The sequence below is a fragment of the Oryzias melastigma genome, linkage group LG23 (assembly GCF_002922805.2).
Source record: "Oryzias melastigma strain HK-1 linkage group LG23, ASM292280v2, whole genome shotgun sequence".
NCBI lineage: Eukaryota > Metazoa > Chordata > Actinopteri > Beloniformes > Adrianichthyidae > Oryzias > Oryzias melastigma.
In genome coordinates this window covers 8,621,619-8,639,316 of record NC_050534.1, presented here as the reverse complement: position 1 = coordinate 8,639,316, position 17,698 = coordinate 8,621,619, and the positions used below count along the sequence as shown (strand labels likewise).

Genomic DNA, 17,698 nt, shown 5'->3' with positions numbered 1-17,698 from the left:
GGAGAGACTGATCAGGACCCCCTCTCGTGTTATTGAGGGATGTCAAAATATAAGCTCAATTGTTCATTATGAGGCCATTCAGCTTTGATCAGGTTGTTTGACGCTGCAATGTCTCAACAAGTGACATGTGGCTAAAAATGAAGATTACATGACATGAAGCCATGCAGCAGGAGAAGCAGGAGAAATAATCGTTTATTCGACACATTCACATTCTCCGTGTGTTACTTATAGTGTAAGACCTTTATAAGTTGATTCAATTTATGCGGCTCCAGACACCTTTGCTTTTTATTGTATTGGTCCAAAGTGGCTCTTTCAACTCTTTGAGTTGCCGACCCCTGTCCTAGACCTAACAGTGGTTGCCTGGCGAGTGGGGGCGCCTGGTAAGTGCCTGGAGTTGGGGTGCAGGGATACCCAGAATTCCTAGGGGGTAATGGGCTGCTCGTCTGGGGCTGAGGTGGCTCTACAGGGTGGGGCCACATTCTGGGCCCCCTGGTGCGGCGGGGAATCTTCTTCTGGCTGGGTTGGAGCTTTCGGCGGGGGACATCCTCTGTTGACCATACCGCCATATCCGAATGGAATGTCTGAGTAAAAGCTGTTTATTTCTCAATTGAAGTCTATAGGACTTTGGCTTCTTGGAACCAGCAAGTACTTCCTGTTTGGAATGCAAGGGTGGGAGGGGTCACTCAGTCCAGTTCTCTTATACAGTCAATAGTTTGAAGCTTTTAGTCAAATCCTAACAGACAGTTTGTGTAGTATCTGTGGATAAGCAGCGTAATTAACGATTAGATTTTATTCCAATGGCAGCGCCTGAGATTAAAGCTTAGTTATGAAAGCTAACAAAAGCCTTGTTTGCAAATTAGAGGCAAAAGATAATTGTGTTTGAAATACAAACAACCGCGTCAACCTTTTTGGTGTGACCTTCTGCTCGATGTCACTCGTCCTCCATTTCAGACAAAATCTTCACTTAAAAGAATAAAAAAGCCAATTAGGGAAATAATGCAATTCTCATCAAAAGGCCACGTACATCTTTTTTTTTTTTTCTCTAGCTACCGTCGTCTGAACAAACACAGCTCTCGGTGAGATGGATCACGCACCATCTGCCAATCTCCTGCCCGCAATAAAAGTGCGCTTGCTCAAACAAAAGGCGGCGCGTGCCTTTCCTCGCCACATTGACACAGCAAAAGAGTGGGAAGTCACAAATCACTTATGGGCCGAGAGACAGGTTTACTGCGGCAGTAACTCTCCGTGAAGCACCGCACATGCACCAGCACTGCAGACCCATCACAGCGGCGTCGTTGCTAGGAAACACCTTGGGGCCGGCTCTCTCCGTATCTGACCTGATTAATTAATTGCGAAATGTAAGCAAGTGGTGGAGCTGCTCTAACTGTCAACAACTCACTCGGGCTGAAAGCTTTCCAGGAGCAGCCGAACCTTGATAAAAAGTAACTTCTTAACAGGCGAAGACAAAAGGAAATAAATCCTGAAGCCGAAACGCGGTTCTATTAATACGCCTGGGTGCACTAAGCTGGCAGTTGCCATGTTGAGGTGAAAAAAGTCCATGAAAAAAAAAAGTACACAGTCCAATCGCTGTCACTAGGTGTTGAAAACTCCGGTTTAGCAGTATTTAAAGGCTCTGACAGTAAAGGAATATATACCGTACCGCTGTTTGTACTCCACGTTCGCATGTAAGACGCCACACATATTGGCAACAGTTTAACTTTACCGCCCACATATATAACAGTATGCTGTTTCCATAGAAGCCAGTACACAATTTGTCTCATGGGCTGTGTAATTCCACTTACCAAAGAGCTTGTAAATGATGTGTAAATGTCACTTTCTGTGGCGGTGGGAGTTTGCCGTTCACCAGACTCATACTTCATCAGCCCTCCACTGAAATATGGGCGGTGGGAGACTTCGACTTGTGCTGGAAAATGACCTTTGCCTCAGAAAGGAGTCATTGGTAACCCAATTAAAAGCAAATGTCATGCTGGTAATTGCGTCTCACAATGTGAATCATCCATGCGGAGTAGCTGGAGTTGAATCCAGGGACGGGTGATGTGTGGCATTGAAGTCTCGCTGCCATTCCCCTGGTCCTGCTCTCATGTACTCTCTTCTTCTGTCGTTGGTTGTCTTTGTATGTCCTATTTCAGGTTTGATTCCTAAGTGGCCCTTTTTGTTTGTTTTTTCAATCACTAGGTCACATCCAGGACTGTCTTAATAAAGTGCTACACAAAATGGGAAAGGAATCACAGCAAACGGTGTTACAGTATTTTTTGCAGTATGGATTTCATAGTTTTGCCAGGGGCACGACTTATAGTCAGGAGTGACTTATGTGTGATTTTATGAAGGGTAGCCAAACCCTAAATCAACTCTTTTTGTCTGTTGACCTCCAAAAATGGGGCTTTAAAAGTTCTGTCTGTTGATCCTTGCCACATTTTTGGACAGTTTATTATAAACTTGTTTAATTCCTGAAATTATAGTCTAAAACTGTCTATGTGCTGCCTCCTACAGGTTGAAATGAGGTATTTCAGTTGAATTTTGTGATTGGTCAACTGGTGTAAGTCAAAGAAGTTTCACGTCATCATGCTCTGAGTATAAAAGCCCCGAAGATATTTGTAAATTCGACACGCTCGAGCGTCGACGCAGAGAGCAGCGGAGGTCGCTCTGCTACGCCGAGAACAGCAGAGCTTGCTTGCTAGCTCAACCGGACCTTGGAAAGCTGCTGACCGACAGACACAGCGGCTGTGGGATGGGGAGACAGCCTGCTTGGGCCTTCTGAACCTTAAAATGTTTAAAATTATTTTATTTTCATTGAAACAATAATAAAAAGATCCTTTAGTTACCTCAAGTTAAAATCACTGTCACTGTCCATCACATTCAGACCACACGCCCTCCACTCAGCCCACTTCCCCTAGCCCGGCCCCTCCCTCTTTTTTCATTTTCAAATCTGGGCTGGAGTTTGCCTCCACCTGCCGGAGTCAGCCTCCACCTGTTATGTTTGGTTACTCTTCAAAAATATTAGCTCATCAATTGTTTGTCTTCCCACTAACAACCACTAGAGGGCACTGTAGGCGTATCAGTATTTGACAGCAGCACAGAAGAAGTGCCCTCCAAAAAAAAAAAAAACCATGGAGGAGATGGGGGACCAGGGTCAGTTTGTAGGCTAATAGAAAAAGTGTAACAGTCACTGGGTAAAAATTTATTTAATGCTACGCATAATCAAATTTTATGTTCAGATAGAGTCACAGTCTGTAGAAGGGTGGAATAAAAAGTCACGTTCTATGTGACTTTCTATGAAACAAAAATAAAATCATGGGTCCCTGATATTGTTTGGGCACTGGATCCAGTGCGACCCCTGTCCTAAACTTTACTGAGTTTTCTTAATTGCATCGAGACATTATTATTGTTATTGTTTTTATTTGTTTCTTCTTTGGACTAATGTGGTCCAGTAAGTCATGGATTACAGAGACATGGAAGTACCGCTGAAATCACCGTAATGCAAAGGCTGTTCCTGCTATAAAACATAAACAAAAAACTCTAAATGATTTTATGAACCGATGATGTAGTGATGACGCTAAAAATCTGAAGGTAGCTCCTCCCATTCACGACGAGAGCACATTGAACGTTTTCAGACAGGCGTCAAATTTGACGAGTGTCGAAAAAGATTTGACTCATGGATCCCGTTTGGTTTGAAGGTAGCATTAAGCTGGGCTTGGTGGATTTGCTCAGAAGCATTTCAATTTCTCCTTAAAGGGTAACCAAACAGGAAAGTTAGAGGCTGACTCCGCCCACAGCCGAAAGAGAGGGGTGGGGCTGGGGAAGAAGAGTCTCTCTGACTGTTATTACAAGCTGCAGATGATGATGTGGGACTTCAGAAATTATGTGGGACTTACATGATGACATTCAGCTGTAGTACCTTGTTTCAACCTGTAGGGGGCAGCACACTGACTATTTTGGACTATATTTTCAAGAATTAAACACGTTTATTTTCATGACCAACTGACATCACCTGTAAAGCCCTATTTAAAGAGATCAACAGCAAACAAAAAGTTGATTTAGGGTTTGGTTAACCTTTAAAGTGCTACTAATACTCCGGTGCGACTTGTATAAGCTTTTCTTTTTTTGCTCCTGCGACTTATACCCCAAAAAATACGATAGTTATATATAATTGTGCAGACAATTAATGTTTTGGACATTGAAATATGCTGACCAAGTGAGGTTGTAGATGTGAAAATGGAACAGTCCAGAATGACACAAAGACTCTTCCTGAGGGAGGGGAGAATCTCTGAAGTATAGTCAAAAGAAAAACGGTCTATTTTCCTAGTTTCCACTAAAAATAAAAAAAAAATATATGTTTCATTTTATTTACTTTCTAAAAAAATTGCTTCCTGTTTAACAAATTATATTGAATTTGTGCACTATGTTGCATGCAGCGTGGAAGAGCCTAGACAAATACCTTTTAAGGACTTTCGCCTAACATAATTTCGTCTTTGTTCTTAAATAATCAGGTCAGATACAAAGAGAATTGACTTACATTTTCTAATTTGAAGAGTTTTCTATGTAATCTCAGTTGTTAATTGTTTTTTTAATGACAAAAGGAAGTGGTAACCACTAATGGACTGGTAATGACACGGTTATGAGAAGGTCTTAAACATTTAAAATCATAAAAACACCAGTTGTGTCACAAAATTTGGGAGTGGTGCCGTCACAACTTCTTAGCCCTAAAGGTATCTACTGGTGCATTCAAGAACACACTATACACGGTTTCATGAAGGTGTATTAAGCCAGCGTTGTTCACAAGTAGGGAGACAAGTTCTTCTTTTGTTTCTTCGCTGGCACTTGTGCGCCAACTACGATCGGTAGAGTCTTGTTGCGCAAAATCAAATCTTGTGAATCTTGCTGCAGGGTTTTTCATCACAGCTGTACTTAAATGTATGAAAGACTAGATGTTTTATAATTCTGGCTGATCAGAAAAAGCAAATATTAATGCCATCTATGTGATCATTTTTGTAACGTTTGGTTATTCCGTGTTATGAAAAGGACGCTACCAAATCCGAGTCCTCGGTTGGTCGAAGTTGAACATTGTCGCAATTTAGCTTGAAGAAGTTCAACTGATTGAACTTCCAACACTCGATTATTGACTGTCTGTTTTGTATGTGTATCTACATCCCGCAATCGGACTTAAAAACTTGGGTAGCAATGCGTAAACGCGAGAGTTCTGGAGGCGGAATCCCAACATTTTTGATAAATTTACATCAAATTTTCATTAAACGTGGACGTCTATATATATATACAACGAGGCTGTAACATTTTTAACACTTTTCCAGTTTAAAAAGACCCAATCATTTGATTATAAATCACAATCGTTACGGCTTATGCTTCGATTGGAGTGATGGCAAAAAATGAAATCTACAGTCCACTCTGACATGAAGAAAATCTCATTTCTGTCTCTGCTATCGGCCGATCTTCCTGCCTCTACTCTTCTTCTTTGTCCCTTATGAACCACAAAACAGAGCCTGAGGAGGGGAGAAGTCTGGCAGGTGTTCAAGTATGACACTTTCTTATTTAGACCAGAGGTTCAGTAGAGGGGGAACAAAAGACATGATGGGAATTGTCTTTTAAAATCTCCTCAGCTGACGGTCTGGAAATACAGCTACAACACCCCCCTCCCCCCTGCAAACTCCATTCCCTATTGCCAATTTCCCACCACACTGATGAACTAAGCCAATATCTGAAATGAATGCATTGGCTTAATGGTCATGGCCAACACGCTATGACAGCCTCCCTTACAATATATTATGTAATAACACAGCCTTGAATGATTAGAATGGGCTGAGAATTGAAAATGAAAGAGGAAATGATTTAGTCTCCGGCCGATACAGTGGAGTGTATCTCTCACATATTGTGTATTAAGTTATAGCGTGCTTGTGGCTGTGTAATCTTGTGCTTGTTATCAGGATTGTCTCGTTCTTGCTTCTAAACACAAAATGTTAAAATAGACTCCAGCACAGATGGCTGCGTCGCCGCTGTCCTACAAATCAGCAGATGGTAGACCTCAGCTCATTCATTTGGCTCTCCATTCCAGCTGTAAATCAAAGGTAGATAATCCACCCCACCCTAACCTCCTCCTCAGATTCTTCCATCTTTTTGTCTGACACCACCCTGACACAGTCACAGTGGATTGGAACTTACAACCACTTTCAATGAAATCTCTGTAAATGTGCTTATGTGCCAAATTAGGGAGTTCACACATCGCTATAACCGTTTGACCCATCTAGGACTCCAATTTGGTAGTAATGTATAGGTAGTGTCTTTTTCAAGACACAAAACCGTTTGAAAATTAATCATAGAGGAGAAATTAATAATAGCAGTTTGCCCCTAGCGGGACTTATATGACACCAGATTTTACATATATCGGAATAGAGCTGGAAAAGAAAAAGCATGGAGCAAGATTTGTGAGATTTGCACCACTTCAACATTTCATAACAAGGTCGTCCAACTGTGAAGATGTGCGCTAGTAACAAAACCATACAAAAAGCACAATCAAGAATACTGGTTTAGCTCGTTCTTGAATGCACATCACATGCTGGGTGCGTACGTAACATTAGACTTTCTCTAAAAGATAGGGTCAGCTTTGCAAATTTTATAAAAAAAACAATCCTAAAGTAAAGAAATGTGCATTCAAGCGACCACTTCTAAAGAAAAGTCTGTGTAAACACACTTAAATATGGGTTTCTGCATTGAAAACGGATCACTACACTCTTTTTTAAGTCTGTTTTCCAAGAGGACCTGGCGGCAGGTAGGATGGCGGCTGAAAATCATTAGCCAGAAGCTGAAATTTCAGAAGATTTCAGAGTCGTAGCAACTTTTATAAATTTTCTTTTGAGCGTTCAGGATTAGCTTAAAATGTGTCAAAAGAGGTTAAACGCTTTATTAAAGGATATTAACAAAAGTGTTCAGAGTTATAAAACTGTTAAGTCTTTTACATTGGAGCTTTAGCTACTGACCAGTGTTTGCGTTTAACTGCAGTTAGCTTCAACCCTGTACGCGATCAACATCTATAGCTTTGTCGTGAAAAATATAGATATAAAATTACTTGTGAAAAGTTGCTTTTAAGTGTTGCTTACCAGCGCTATTCAGCTCTTTTTCAGCTAAGACACGTTGATCAAGTAAGGAGTTTCAGTGTGTCAAAGAGTATTGTAGGTTTTGACAGAAACCCCTCAGGTTCAAAGCTTAAAGCACAAAAAATGTATCTTTAAAATTTGACTTTTTATACTAAAATGCGTGGCGTTGGATGGGGGGATGATAATGTTCCGATCTTGGAATTCCTATCAGCTAAGGATTTTCAGCCACCATCTTTTCTGCCACGCCCTATTTCAGGCTCTAAGTACACAAAAACACTAAACGCGAGTTTAAAGTTAAACCAGTTGAACTTTGACCAATCGTGGACAATGCATTAGTAGTAAAGTATAGGTAGCCTCTTTATAATTTACAAAAGTACCAACCATTTGAAAATTGATCATGAAGGGGAAATTCATAATTGCCTGGAATAACATGACACTAAGTCTTTCATATATGGGAATAGAGCTGTGAAGGAAAAAGCCTGGAGCGAGATTCACCAGATTTGCACCACTTTGACTTTTCCTCCAAACCTCTTCCAACTGTACTGAAAGAGGCTTGAACAAGAGTTCTTGAACTCACATCACCGGTGTGTACGTACCATCAGACATTTCCTCACAGTTGTGGGAACCACATACTAAAACTTCCGAAACAAAATCCTGCAGTATTCCTCTTTTTTTATGTAACGGTTACAACAAAAGAGAAAACGAACCGTAAGTGAGTTTAGAGGTATTGAGATTGTTACTTAGCCCACCCTTGATATTTGATCAATACATTTCTACTCGTATGCATACATCAGCAACGACCCATCCTTTAAGAAATTTTCTTTGGAAAAATCCGTGAAAACACTCAAGCCTGAGGCAAACACTGTGGACAGATGTCTTTTGCTGGTGCATTTTTACTTCTGATGGTATCGTCTCTTCCATTATTAGGAAGAGGCGAGGCCGGCGGTGTGGTGATGGCTTTCTTTCATGTGTTGTTCCCACAAGTAATTGCTTCTTTTCATGAATGTTCTAGGAAAGGTTAGGATGGTAAATCCCGCCGTCGCTTGGCTCTGTACTAGATTATCGGCCTTACCGCGCGGCCGCTAAATCCTGTCTCAGGGGAAAACAGCAGCTCAGTCGCCCAACGATACTAGGTTTATACTTGACAGAAGAAACTAGGACACAACAGGTCTACGCACAAAAATCTGTTCAGGATTGGTGTTAGACCTCTGACTCATGTAGAGATTAGTGTTTTTGCTGCCCTTAAAACAACCTCCCTTCCTATAACTGGCATTAATGAACACTTTATGGTTGTGTACCACGTGATTGGTTGCTCCGAGCCATGATTATACAGTGGATCTTCTTTAAAGCTCACATGTGTTATTAAATAAGTTGGATCATTTACGGTGTTTTGTCATATCAGTTGGGGAAAAGATTTTTTTTTTTTTTATATACATTTAACGAACCAATTTAATGGGCAGTGCTGTCAGATGTCGGTTAAAATTGATTGGGCTAGCTGAAATCTCTTTCTGTTTTAATTAGCACATACCTCAGATAATTATTTTGAAAAACTTGGCTGTGACAGCCCCACAGCAGGAACCCCCTGAAGGCAGATGGAGCAGACATTTCGGGGGGTTTTATGCTTTCAAACTACCAACTTTTTCATAAATATGCAAATCGAGGTCTGTATAAAAGGTATTTTTCAAGCAGTGGGCTATCTTGAGACACACAATTGTTATTTATTTGTCTAAGAATTTGCTTAATCAAGACTTTTTTGATTGAGAAAAGTCATTGAGGAAACAAATGAAAGGTTTCATTGGGCTACCAATCACATAAATCAACAACAGCATTTGTGCCTTTGTTTACTTTTTTCTTTTTTTATTGGAGAGTCTAGCATCCCCAAGTTTCAGAGCAGGAAAGAAAAATGCAAATTTACATTCCAAGGATGTGCCCACACTTATTTTGAAAGCTAATTTTACTGATTAGCTGAGTTTTAGGTGAGAAATGATCTCACACTTCACTGGTTGCTGTCTGTCATCTATAAACAGTGTAAGAAGTGAAGAAGGAAAAACAGACTTTTTATTTAAATCAAATTTTGGAATGCAGAGGAAATAATTACTTTTGTTCCTTTGAGGTTTCTGACACCAATTATTTGTAAATCTTACTTCCTTCTCGCACAGCTTGATGTATATTAGAAGTATCTTGCTGTCTTACAATACCACTTTAAAAAAAGATCACTTTGACTAAAAATGCTTACAGTATTTATGTTTGAATGGTAAAGAACATTGTATCATTGTACTAAACTACTCGTGCAAAAACAGAACCTTACATCTGGCACCAATTACCTTCGCTTTTCAATGTTTTTCCAGCTTAACATCTTGCAGAAAGTCTCAGCAATCATGTGGTGGCACCAATACATGTTTCTTGAAATTATAACACTGATAAAAAGTGTATTGTTTAGCTCTAGGGAACAGGTTGACTGTTGCTGCAACTACAGGAATATATAGCATAAAGCAGTGGATGCAGTTTATCTTTCATTAACTGAAACTGTGTTTAAATATTTTTGGTGTGCTGCGTAGAAATGATAACATTTAGAAGATGCTCAAGAAGTGCGTTTTTGGCTCTTATGAACAGATAAGCTGTTTGTTGTAATAACTTATATATAACATAAAGATGACTCTAATGGAAATTGTCTCTTTTGAGTTTTTTAACATGATCTTGTCGCATTTTTCCTCATAGTAGTCGATCTATATCATAGAATTTACTGTGAAATACTGTGTTTCTGAGTATTTCTTCAATCAAATTGTGTTGGATTAGAAAACCGGATTCTTGAATAAGCTCAGATAAAGGACGCAGCAACTGAAATGGGCATACCAAAACTACTGGTGACTATTGTACAGATGTGCCATATCAGGATACTGATGATTATTGCACAGGTGTGTCATATTAGAATGCTGATGGCTATTGCACAGGTGTGCCATATCAGGATACTGATGACTATTGTACATATGTGCATATCAGGATACTGATGACTATTGCACAGGTGTGGCATATTAGAATGCTGATGACTATTGCACAGGTGTGCCATATTAGAATGTTGATGACTATTGTACATATGTGCATATCAGGATACTGATGACTATTGTACAGGTGTGCCATATCAGGATACTGATGACTATTGCACAGGTGTGGCATATTAGAATGCTGATGACTATTGGACAGGTGTGCCATATCAGGATACTGATGACTATTGTACATATGTGAATATCAGGATACTGATGACTATTGTACATATGTGCATATCAGGATACTGATGACTATTGTACAGATGTGCCAAATCAGGATACTGATGACTATTGTGCAGATGTGCCATATTAGAATGTTGATGACTATTGCACAGGTGTGCCATATCCGGATACTGATGGCTATTGCACAGATGTGCCATATCAGGATACTGATGACTATTGTACATATGTGCATATCGGGATACTGATGACTATTGTACAGATGTGCCAAATCAAGATACTGATAACTATTGTGCAGATGTGCCAAATCAGGATACTGATGACTATCGCACATGTGTTCCATATTAGAATGTTGATGACTATTGTACATATGTGCATATCAGGATACTGATGACTATTGTGCAGATGTGCCAAATCAGGATACTGATGACTATTGTACATATGTGCATATCAGGATACTGATGACTATTGTGCAGATGTGCCAAATCAGGATACTGATGACTATCACACATTAGAATGTTGATGACTATTGCACAGGTGTGCCATATCAGGATACTGATGATGATTGCACAGGTGTGCCATATCAGGATACTGATGACTATTGCACAGGTGTGCCATATCAGGATACTGATGACTATTGCGCAGGTGTGCCTTAAACTGGTCCCAATAAAAGCAACTCTAAACTGTACTGTTTTGTTATATTGGTGGGGTTGTGTTTATATTTTTGTTCAGTATTTGTGGTTTAGATTTTTTCTTAAAAATTCTTGTATGAAGCTATTTGTTTTCTACAAATTGCACGATGTTTACCTTCATAAATGTATCTGTCCTTGTCATTGTGGTCCCAACTGAAAGTACATGGATTTGTCTTTCAAGAAACTTGGAATCAATTATTTTTTATTTTAAATAGGTACCTAAACCAATCAAGGTTTCTAAATGCTAGTTTGAAATAAGTTTTGAAGTTGTGATGCATTTAAACTCTTGTTCAACTTTCTCTTAAAGTTCATGACCATGAAATATAAGCATCTACGGTATCTCTAAATTTCTTGCTGCAGCTGAAGCTCCCTGTTGCCGCCCCCATGGCGCCCAACCTATCAAGAGTGGACCGAACATTGTCAATTTTTGTGCAAATCTCCTGGGGATGACTCCTAATTTATGTGTAAACCTTTATTTTGTGCTCACACTGATGGTTAGTCACAGATGTTCAAACTTTGTTTGTTTGTTGCACCTACGGCACATTGCAAAAACGACTTGGGTTACAATTCAAAGGGGCGCTAAAGAAACCCCCTCGCATCAAAATGCAGAGCAGCCTTGACTTTGACAGTAGCTGGGAGGGCATTGGCACAGTTGGAAACTGTTTGTAAATTTCCCTCCAAGAGGTGGCAGATTTCTGTGACAGCCTGGCAGGATAACCCTGCTTTTTTGAGTTCCTTTTCACTGAGCAACAAATGACTGTAGACCCTCAGCCTGCACCACACAATTCTAACTATTTTGCCTTGTTTATTCTGCATCTACATACTTTTTTTTTTTTTTGAGGAGGAAGACATACCTCATAACTGGCAATGTTTACATCATCTATGTTTTTTAGTTATTTAAACTTTACTTTTATTGTACATCTACCTATTTAAAATAAAAGTTAGGGGTTTTATTTTGCTTATGTGTGAAATAAGTGAAATTTTAATGAGTTTATTTTAACTTTGAAAAGAAAATATAACTGTCAAAGAACTGTCCTCAAAGTGCTATTCATATCATATGTGGAAAATACAAACTTTTTTTTCATTTTTTAATTAATATGAAGAGGCAATTTTGAATATATTTTCTTTAATAAATTTTCAAAGACCCCTTTAAGTGGTATATCCTGGATTGGTCACCTGACCATCGCAGTATTTCTTTCAAATAAGTATATTTCTATACAACAGCCTACTTTGTATTCTTTGTGATATTTTATCTTTTCAGATAATTGCAGTTTCAGTTATAAACAATCATACAAGAACATTCTTTCAATATATAATTGGCTCTATGGTGCAGAGAGAATATCACATTCAGTTGTAACACACCATTATGTTGGCTCTTGACTACAGTACCCATAATTCTCCAACAATCCATCAAGCGGTGCGCCTTCGTGGTTTACAGAAGTCTTACTGAAAGCACCATGTTCCCCAGTAAATCTGAAACACATACACTATGGGGCGGCCGTGGTGCAGCAGTAGGGAAATTGACTCATGATTGGAAGATTGCGGGTTTGATTCCCGCCCATGTGTCAAAGTGTCCTTGGACAAGACACTAAACCCCACATTGCCTCTGGTGGAAGGTTGACGCCAGTTTATGGTAGCAGTGCAGCCACCAGTGTGTGAAGTGCTTTGGGCCTTCAAGGAAGGTAGAAAAGTGTTGTACAAGTATACGCCATTTACTACGGTTCAAAAGTTTGAGGTCATCCAGACAAGAATTATGTTACCATGAAAAGTCACGCTTTAAACGAGTTGTACAATACATAGAAACTATAGTTTCTAAAGACAACTAGAATTTTTGAATACCAGCACCAGATTACAAGCATACTGTTGAAGTTTGAGAAATCAAGTATTTTAAGTGTACCTCATGGTTCGAAAAACAGTGTGCTATTCTAAAGAGAAAACTATCATGGTGGGTGTAATGGATTTTATATAGTGATTTATGTACAACAATTTAAACTCAAAGAGATGCTAATGGGCGAAACCTCAACATTCATTGTTTAAACTCTTATTTTTGGTTAAAAACCTGAAAGTCAACCTTCTTTTCTAATCGACATAAAACCCTGTAACACCTGAGCTGTCATCACTGACACCAGATACTACACTTTTTTCTAACTCATCGACCATTTAATTTGGTTTAACCATAATTGGCTTGTATTCACTGCATAAACATATAAGCTTATGGTAGAGTGTCCACCCTGAGATTGGAAGGTCGTGAGTTCAAATCCCGGCCGAGTCATACCAGGGACTCTAAAAATGGCGCCCAGTGTCTCCCTGCTGGACACTCAGCATTAAGGGGTTGGATTGGGGGGTTAAACCACCAAATGGTTCCCGAGTGTGGCTGTGTCTGCAGCTCACCTCTCCCCCAGGAGATGGGTCAAATGTGAAGAAAGATTTCACACACCTATGTCTCTCACAACTACTGGGACTTTAACTTTGATGACAGAAGTAGTTTGACTAACGTCAGGTGTTACATTTTGAAGCACGTTACAGCTTGTTGACCAGAAAAGTCGACTTCTCACGGACTCCCTTCTCGTACTTCCAGTCAGTCACCTTCCAGCGGTCACAGAAAAGACTGATCAGCAGAGACGTTAATCTGTTTGAAAAATTAAACACAATTTACTTTAGCTGAGGCGAAATGAATATTTCCAGCGCTCGGAATATTAGTGTGGGCCATATCGTCTGAGGAAACAAAGCTGATTGAAATCCAAATTAGAAATTAAAGGACTTCCAAATGCAAAGCAAATAAAGAGACTGTTTTATCTCGGCTAATAAAAAGAACAGGCAGAGGACGGTTTCCGTTGGAAACAGAGTGACACATAGAGACACATTGAACTGTGATTTACTGTATCTGCCACTCTTATAATAAATACAGAGAAATAAATTGATTCTATGTTTGAAAAGTGAACATTTATTGTCACAGAAAACCTTTTATCGTTGACAGAAGGGATTTGTGTATTTACGGTGCAGTTTTTATGGTTGTATTTGTATTTATGTGAATTTGCTAATGATGCATCAAGAGAATCCTATTTTCTTTGCTTCACATTTAGCCAATTCACTTAGGATCTTGTTATGACAGAGAACAGGCAGGGACATATGGAAGTCTTTGTTTCTTTCGTCGTGGGACGTGTCAAAACACGGTCTTTAATCATGGGACTGTTCCGTTATGACATATTGCTGAAACGTGCACGGCTCTGCAGGAAGTGATAAAAAATTAAGTTTTGTTCCAAGAAAAGTAAAAAAAAAAAAAAAAAAAAGGACTTTAGAAAGTAAAAAGGTTTACTCAAATGAAAATTATGTTTCGAACACGTTCTTGTGGCATTTTTCTATGGATGGAGGACATACAGTGAAAAGTATTACGTCAGCTATGAATTGTGCAAGTTCTCCCACCTAAAAAGATAAGTGAGGTCTGTAAATTTCATCATAGAGATGTCTATGAGACAAAAACATCCATAAAGAATACATTTGCAAATTATGGTGAAAAATAATATTTGGTCATCTACAAACAAGCAAGATTTCTGTCCTCCACTCGTTACCTGTATTAATGGCACCTGTTTGAACTCGTTATCTATATCAAAGACACCTGTCCACAACCTCAAACAGTCAAACTTCGAAATGGTCAAGACCAAAGAGCTATCTTAGGACACCAGAAAATTGCTGGGAAGAATCTGCAATAGATAAGCAGCTTTGTGTGAAGAAATCAATTATAAGGAAATGAAAGACATAAGAGATCACTGATAATCTCCCCCCATGTGGGGGGACCCTGTGAGGTCAAAACGATCACAAGAACGGTGAACAAAAATCCCAGAACCACATGGGGGGACCTAGTGAATGACCTGCAGAGAGCTGGGACCAAAATAACAAAGACTACCATCAGTAACACACTACGCCACCATGGACTCAAACTCTGCAGTGTCAGATGTCTCCCCTTGCTAAAGCCAGTGTATGTGGAGGCCCGTCTAAAGTTTGCTAGAGAACATTTGGATGACCCAGAAGAGGGTTAGGAGAATGTTCTATGGTCAGATAAAACCAAAGTAGAACTTTTTGGTAACAACGCCATTGTAGCTGAGTTGCATCCATAGAACACCATACCTACTGTAAAGCACGGGGGTGGAAACATCATGCTTTAGGGCTGTTTTCAGCAAACCAGGGACCAGGATGACTAAACCAAGTAAAGAAAAGAATGAATGGGGCCATGTATGGTCAGATTTTGAGTGAAAATCTCTTTCCATCAGCATTGAAGATGAAACTTAGTTGGGTCTTTTAGGATGACAACCATCCCAAAAACACTGCCTGAATAACGAAGGAGTGGATTCATAAGAAGCCTTTCAAGCTCCTGGAGTGGCCTAGCCAATCTCCACATCTCAACCCCATAGAAAATCTTTGGAGGGAGTTGATAGTCTGTGTTGCCCGGCAACAACCCCAAAACATCACTGCTCTAGAGGAGATCTGCATGGAGGACTGGACCAAAAACTTACAGAGTTACAGAAAACGTTTGACTGCTGTCATTTCCAACAAAGGTTATATAACAAAGTATTGAGTTGAACTTTTGTTATTGACCAAATACTTATATCCCACCATAAATTATAAATACATTCTTTAAAAATCAGAAAATGTGATTTTCTGGGGGTTTTTCTCGATTTTGTCTCTCATAGTTGAGGTATACCTATGATGAAAATTACAGGCCTCTCATCTTTTTAAGTGGGAGAACTTACACAATTGGTGACTGTCTAAATACTTTTTTGTCCCACTGTAATTGAGATTGAGGTTAGTTACTAGTTTGGAATTATTTTTTTAAATCTACAAATGGATTGGACTACATAAAATAACTCCAACATAATGGATTGTGAACACGACTTAAAGATCGAACCGTAATGTAAACCGCCCTCTCGCCCAGTATTTGTTCGGTAAAAAATAAAAACAAAAAAAGGCTGCAAGAACTCTAAAAAAAAAAATCAATGCTCAGTTTTAATTTTGTCTTTCAGCATTCCATAATATGAAGGCAGCCCAAACGGTTTAGGATCAACTCAGCTGTACTTTATGAAGCCAGCTGCTCCAATTGTTCTTCAATTACCGAGGAACCATCATGAAATGAGAGGAACGTGTATCTCGTCTGACGTGAGGTTTTAATTTACTAATATAACTTATTCATAGCTTCAGTGTTATCTACACACAATGTTTATTATTTATTTATTTAAGGCATTTCAAGCTTTTTATCTACACATCATTCAGTTTGTAACATTTATTTAATCACTAATTAAAAGTACCGTAGTTTCTGGTTTATACGGAGCACAGAATAATAAGAATAACGAGGAGGCATTATGGGTAGTCAAGAGCCTGGCGGAGTGATACGTACTGTGCTTTGACATAATGAAATAAAATACTGTTTTGTTTAGTTAACTCAACATTCTTCCGCCTCTTTTTCAAAGATAAGTCATGAAATGTATGTTGAAGTTTTGATTTATTTACTATTAAGAGAATTCAGGGTACTTCTATTTTAAAAAAATAAATAAAATAAAAAATGCTGTTGAGCCTGATACTCCCTGCTCTAGCTATTTATTAGTTTTTTATTTACTTCTTTATTCAATAAAAAAGTTGATTGTTGGTGTTTGTATTATTCTATTTTTTTTTTTACTTTTATTGCACATTAATATTAGTTTGAAACATAGATTTTCTTGACGAGTAAAAATTGGTATCAGTACTAAAAAAAATACATTTTGGTCGATCTCTAGTTTGGACATGTGCTGGTTAATCCATAGGAATGTAGTGTGTTACCATAGTAACCTTATATACAATGGTTTCAGGTCTCTCCAAGTAATTGACCAGTTCCTTCGTGTAGTTCTAGGCTAATACCTCACCATTCCAGATCATTAGTTTGTTCTCCACCAGGTGAGATCTTTCATGGAGCTCCAAATGGAAGGAGATCATCAGAGATTTTGTGTTCCTTCTATTTACTACTAATTGCTAACAGCTGATCATCTCTCATCAAGCAGCTTGCGTATTGTAGATCAGCTCATACCAGTCCTCTTCAGGTCCACCATCTTGGCCCTGGTGTCCTGTGATAGCTCTTTGGTCACGGCGGAGAGGTTGCAGTCTGACTATTTCAAGGTGTTGAGGTAACTAAGTTTTGCCCCCACAGAGAGTTCAGGTTAACTTACATTCAAAGTAAACGTACTTTCTCAAAGGAGCGCTTCAACCAACACTTGACACTACTGATTAATCTGTCTAATGATTACATTTCTGAGACGTGAGGAAATCAGCAAAAGCTGCGTGGATGTGGGTTTGTAGCATTTTCATGTCAGTCACGTCTGTCCGCACTGTACCACTTATGTGTTTGCTAATTACACTGCGTTCAGAAAAGGTCACGATCAAAGGAAAAAAGGCGAGCCGTGTTTCACACTGTGCTTACTTTCATCTTTTTCACAGCTTGATAGGAATTTTTAGCGTCGCCAGCATTCCTGTAAATTCAATCAGAGCGCGTCCCTGAGATAACACAAAAACGTCGGGCCGATCCCGGGGATCGGGTGTAGGTGAATTTAGAAGAGAATGTCCTTTTTTTTAATAAAAATTCAAAGTGGCAGCAGCCGGCTCTCTACTGCTTAGTCTACCGATCATGTGAAATTGT

The 17,698-nt window shown here is 39.2% G+C and overlaps 1 long non-coding RNA gene across 3 annotated transcripts in view; it reads left to right on the top strand.

The window, feature by feature from the left end:
* LOC118598053 overlaps positions 1-17,698 on the top strand; it is a 185,284-nt gene that overhangs the window by 113,546 nt on the left and 54,040 nt on the right. The window lies entirely within an intron of this gene.